The sequence below is a fragment of the Alligator sinensis genome, unplaced genomic scaffold (assembly GCF_000455745.1).
Source record: "Alligator sinensis unplaced genomic scaffold, ASM45574v1 scaffold400_1, whole genome shotgun sequence".
Taxonomy (NCBI): Eukaryota; Metazoa; Chordata; order Crocodylia; family Alligatoridae; genus Alligator; species Alligator sinensis.
In genome coordinates this window covers 2,714,180-2,719,394 of record NW_005841897.1, presented here as the reverse complement: position 1 = coordinate 2,719,394, position 5,215 = coordinate 2,714,180, and the positions used below count along the sequence as shown (strand labels likewise).

Here is a 5,215-nt window from a genome sequence, read left to right as displayed (position 1 = left end):
CTTGCTGTCTGAAGAGACAGCAAGACTAACGCACTGCCACTGTTCAGTCCCTGTTCTCTCCCCCTTCCCTTGCTATCTTACCTACTTCATCCCGTGCTATGTGCAGGGCACTATAGTGAATGCAGCAGCAGCTGCCCAGAATAAGTCCCATTGGGCATGAAGAGAGTGCCACCCAGAGGAGAAAAACAGAATGAGCAAATGGAGGAACAATTCAAAGAGCATTTAGTTCTGTGGGGAACAAATGAAGATTTTCTCCTATGTAAGTAAATAACCCAATTTCTCTTCCCTCTGTGTCTCTCACTCTTAGCAAGAGGGATTTTTCCCTTCCAACACCTGCAACAAGACGTCTGCAATTATTGTTGTCTCCTAGAAACGGGTAAATAATTCAAAAGAACTTCTCCCTTTTTTGTTTTGTTTTTCATTTTAATTAATCCACACAGAATTTAGTTCTCCAAACATAATCATTTCAGCCCAGGAACAGCAGGTACAGGGAATCTCATTACTGAGCTTCACAGCTAGATCCCAGAGCCATTATTAATAGAGATTTCATTGTTATAAAGAATTAATAAATCCGACTATACGCAGAAGAAAAACTGCTCCATTAAGATTGTGGTGCCTGCTTTGTTGTATACACAGAATGCGTCACATTAAAGAACCTGCGCGCAGAGTGCCTGGACAAGGGTTGGGAAGGCTGTGGTGGTATGTAGTCTACAGGGTTTGCAGCGCCATGATTAGGTTCCTCTTCTTTCAGCTCAGAGAAAGAACATAACCTGTTCAGCTGCTTTAAAAGGAAGGAGAGATGCATGGCGTATGATGGGCCAAGCCCATCTCTGAACTCAGTCAATGGAAGAGTCACAGCACTGTTGTTTATTGGATGGGCTCCTGGGGAATGGATAAAGCAAGGAGATGGGAGTCAGCAGACCTGAAACCAGACTGCATATCCCAGGGCCATATCTTGCTTATGTAGATGTCTCCCATTGCAGCAGTGTCTGAGCATCCCAGCATCTCCACCAGATCTATTCTTGTGACATTATTTGCTGAGTGTTACACAGAGACTAAGGTCACATCTGCATAGCAATGGTGCCCTCAAGCATACTGCACTGCTCTGCAAGCTCTATCTACAGTGTAGCCACATCCCCCCAGAACAATGAGTGGGCTAATTAGCAGGTGAGTGGGCTAATTGGCCTTGCCACTCAGCAGTATTAATGAACCCACCAGCAGCACTGCATGAACATGGCAACACTGCTCCTGGGTTAGCAGGTTGGCTGTGTGGAGCAGCACCAGGTGTTTGCATACATTACTGCCAGCCATGACAAGCTAACAGTGTCAAAGCAACTCAAGAGCCAGATCCCCTCCTGCTGATTTCCATGGGTGTTAGCTAAGGATCTGGGCCTGCACAACTTGCCTAAGATCTCACAGGAAATCTTTGAAAGAACGGGAAGTTAAACGTGTGTATTGCTCTTTGTGGAGGATGGGAAGAGTGTTTGCTCCTCCTAGGGACAGAGACCCAATGCCCTCAGGTCAGACTTATCTCAGCTGAGGTCCAGCTCACCTTTGGACCTCTGGCAGTGTAAGCCTCCAGTTCTCCTGGTTCCCTTCCAAGGCACATGTCAGAGCAACTTCCAATGGAGCTGCTCCAAACTCATTCCAGTCGAACAGAGCCAAGACTTGGCTCTGAACTCCTTACACAGGCCAATACTGATGGACACTAAGAGAATTTCACTCCTTACAAGGGCAATGCATGTGCCTTCCATATTAATCACACTGGCACATATGACCGGCAAGGGAAGAACACTCTTGTCCAAGGCAAATCAGAATGAGATTCACAAGCAGTTGGCTGGCAGGCAGCATACATACATTTCCCACAGAACAGGTGCTGGGCTTTCTCTTCACTTCCTGAAGGTACCCTGTGAATAAGTCACTGATGAGCAAGCCTACTGTCTGCAGAACAGGTTAAAATGTGTGTGCAGCTTAAAAGCCATTCACTTGCTCTTTATGCTCTGAAATAAGAATACAGGGAAATATCTGAGTTTGGGGAAAGCCAGTCACGGCTTTTCCAAGGCATATTGGAAAGGCTGGAAGGGACCTCAGGACATCGAGTCCAACCCCTTGTTCAAGGTAGGAGCATCCCTGCCTACACCATCCCAGAGAAGTGTTTGTCCAACCTGTAGTTACTGCCTTCCAAGGATGGAGATCCCACAATCTCTCTAGATAACCTGTTCTAGGTTGTAACCACCTTCATAGTAGAAAGTTCCTCCTAATATCTACCCAAAATCTCCCTTATTGTCGTGTAAGCCTACTATTCTTTGTTGAGAACACAGAATTCTCAGCTGACCCTCTTCTTCATAGCAACCATTTTATATTTAAAGACATCAAATCTCTCTGTGTTCTGTTCTCCAAATCAAATAATCCCAGCTCTCCCAAGTTTCTCTCATATCCCATATTTCCTAGGTTTCTAAGCTTTCCCCTCCAGCCCCCAATCCAGATACAAATCATAGCAAGAATCCACAGAGTTGTAGAAAGTTGGGTGTGATGACGCCCAAATTTCCCACTTTCTCAACTGTTTCAACCTCTGTGCCCACAGAGGGCAAGAAAGAGCAGCCAGACGAGCTTGCTGAGGCCAGCTTCAAGACAAATAAAAGCAGGTCTCCATGAGACAGCAGTGTGCAGGTGTTGTAATACGTTACAATTTGCATATGCTAACTCTAAGGAATGTTAGGTGGTATTCAAGTCCCTCTCAAAGGGCACTTGTGCACGTGATGATGTTGCAATGTATACATGACAAAATTTCCCTTTGTGTGGCTTAATGGCATCACATATCACACGACTTTTGTGGGTTTTAAATACATTTGCATCGTTGCAAGCTAAACTACATGCTGATGTAATTTAGTTTGCAACATTGCAGCCATTAGTCAGTTCGTCCCCCGGTTGCGGGAGAGGCGGGCAGGCTCCACAGAAAAAAAAGGATCGTGACCCTCGCCACTTCTGCCTTCAGCAGGCTCCTGTGGCTGGAAAATTGTTTGTGTTGGCTCTGTCGAACAAGCTGATGTTATTGCAGCAGGAGCTGCCTAACAACAGCTGGAACTCACCCTTACCCAGGGGCGGGCAATTATTTTGGGCAGAGGGCCGCTTACTGAGTTTTGGCAAGCCATCGAGGGCTGCATGACAGGCAGCCAGGGGCAGCTAAATATTCATTTTCTACATTTTTTAGGGGCCCTGCGGGCTGGAAGAATGGCCTGGCAGGCTGCATCCGGTCTGCATTTTGCCCAACCCTGTCCTTACCTAAAGAGGTGTCATTTTGAGACACTCAGAGGGCACTTAGCTTATCTGTCCCTGTTTTTACTTGCAGACACTTCCATCTCAAGGGCACCTAACATGTGGAAAAGGTAACATCTAACAACACCCTGCATCTGCCTTGTAACAGCCTTCAGGAAAATGTACATAAAATGGCTACCACCAGCAGAATACTTTGAGGTTTATAAATGCAGCTTCATATAACAACGATGAAGCCAAACAGACCATCCCCGGGAGGAGACTGTTTGGAGGAAATGATCCACAGGCTTCACTGGACAGATGGTGAGAATTAGACCAGGCTTAAAAAGCAAGAGGAAAAACAGGCTGCCCAAAAGACTCATGTTGGGGCAATGGGATCTGCTTTTCAGTGGCACTACTTCAGTTATACTTTTGGTATAGCTACACAGCCAAAGTCAAGGCAGCAAAGAACCAGGCCACCGGAACACCTGAGAGGGGGAAGCTTTGTTCTAGCAGAATCTGCATACACACCATGCTTGGATAATAAACTGTAAGGATGAAAATACCAGTATCTTTGGAAGTTGCCTGCATAAAAATAAGGCCCAGGCATCGCTGATTGGCAGTGCACAGTTATTCTCCTTCTCCCAGCTAGATTCTTTTCTTCCAGCTCCCCAAGGCTCAGCGCTGAGGAGTTGCACATGTGTTCAATACGCATTCTGCTGCCTGGGAATACACAGAGGTGTGATTCACTTAGGCTCAATGGCTTCTTTGCCTTGATCAGCTACACTTATACAAACAGCAGTACATCAATAAGCAGCTTTAATTAGAAATGTTAATAGCGCTGGGAGCTTGGGGGAGCACATCAAGGAAGGGAGGGGGAAAAAATCTGCAATCTGAGGAAAAGAAGCAGGAGGGACCAGAATGGAAGGGATTTTTTGGACCTGTCATTCAGGCCAGCAAGTGGGGGCATCATGCCCTTGGAGTCCAGGGGAAATTGCTGCGGATCTAAAACTCATGAATAATTCATGCAGTTCTGATCTAACCGTCATGTTTTATGGCCAAAGGGTGAAGCTAAGAGCCCATGTGTGATCCCACGTTGGGAAGCAGAGACAAGGACCAGAGGTAGGGCCGTGTCAGGGGCCAAGGCCCTGCATGTAAAGCACTCATAGGGGGCATGTGGTAGGACATGAGCCGTCTCCAGGGGCTGGCACGTGCAGACAGGTTTCTCAATAAAGGACTTTGCTACAAAAAAATCAAATCCCTTGGTCAGTGAAGGGGTATTGGCTTTTGAGGATGCCCTGGCTCTCGCTGTAAGAGCATAGCTGTTAGTTTATCTCTGATCTGCTATCCTCTGCTTCTACAACCTCGCCCACACAAACTTCAAGAGGGTTTCAGGCCACAGCAGGGGAACACTGTAGGTAATGCTGGCTGGGTCAGTCCTATAGGGCTGCTGTGGGGAAAGGTCTTTAGAGAGCAGCTGTCAGCCTGGGCTCACCATCCCTGATCCTTACAGATCCCTTGCACTCTTCTGGTTCACACCCATGCACTTGGACCTGAAAGATTCTTGTGCTCTACCCCACAGGTCCCAAGGGACATCCCAAAGGCCAAAGGAGTTGGTGACAGAGCCAGGGTTGGGACAGGGGAGCACTTAGATTATTTTATACACACACACACAATCGGAGGCATGGACTGAGGCAACAACCAGCGCCAAGAGCCACAGAGAAAACGTCCAGGGCCCCAGCATCTGGCTTCTAATCTACAGGCCTCACAGTGGGAAAGGGGAAGAGATTTTGCAAAGAAGGAAGCTTCTCTTTTCATACAAACATCTTGGCAAGCAGTAGGGATGGGGGAGGAAATACAAGGCAAGCCCAGGCCAGCTGAATGAGCAAGCTTCACCCATGGTTTAGGCTACACACTTCCAGACTTAATTGGGGCCTAGTAGGACGTCCCATAGCAAGTGGCT

At 47.2% G+C, this 5,215-nt stretch overlaps 1 long non-coding RNA gene across 1 annotated transcript in view; it reads right to left on the bottom strand.

The window, feature by feature from the left end:
• Positions 1 to 479: 479 nt before the first annotated feature.
• LOC112549334 overlaps positions 480 to 5,215 on the bottom strand; it is a 6,880-nt gene continuing 2,144 nt past the window's right edge. The window contains exons 2-3 of the long non-coding RNA XR_003092727.1: positions 3,819 to 3,975; positions 480 to 882 (exon numbers count right to left, since the gene is read on the bottom strand). This is a non-coding gene — a long non-coding RNA (uncharacterized LOC112549334). The remainder of the gene's footprint in view (positions 883 to 3,818; positions 3,976 to 5,215) is intronic.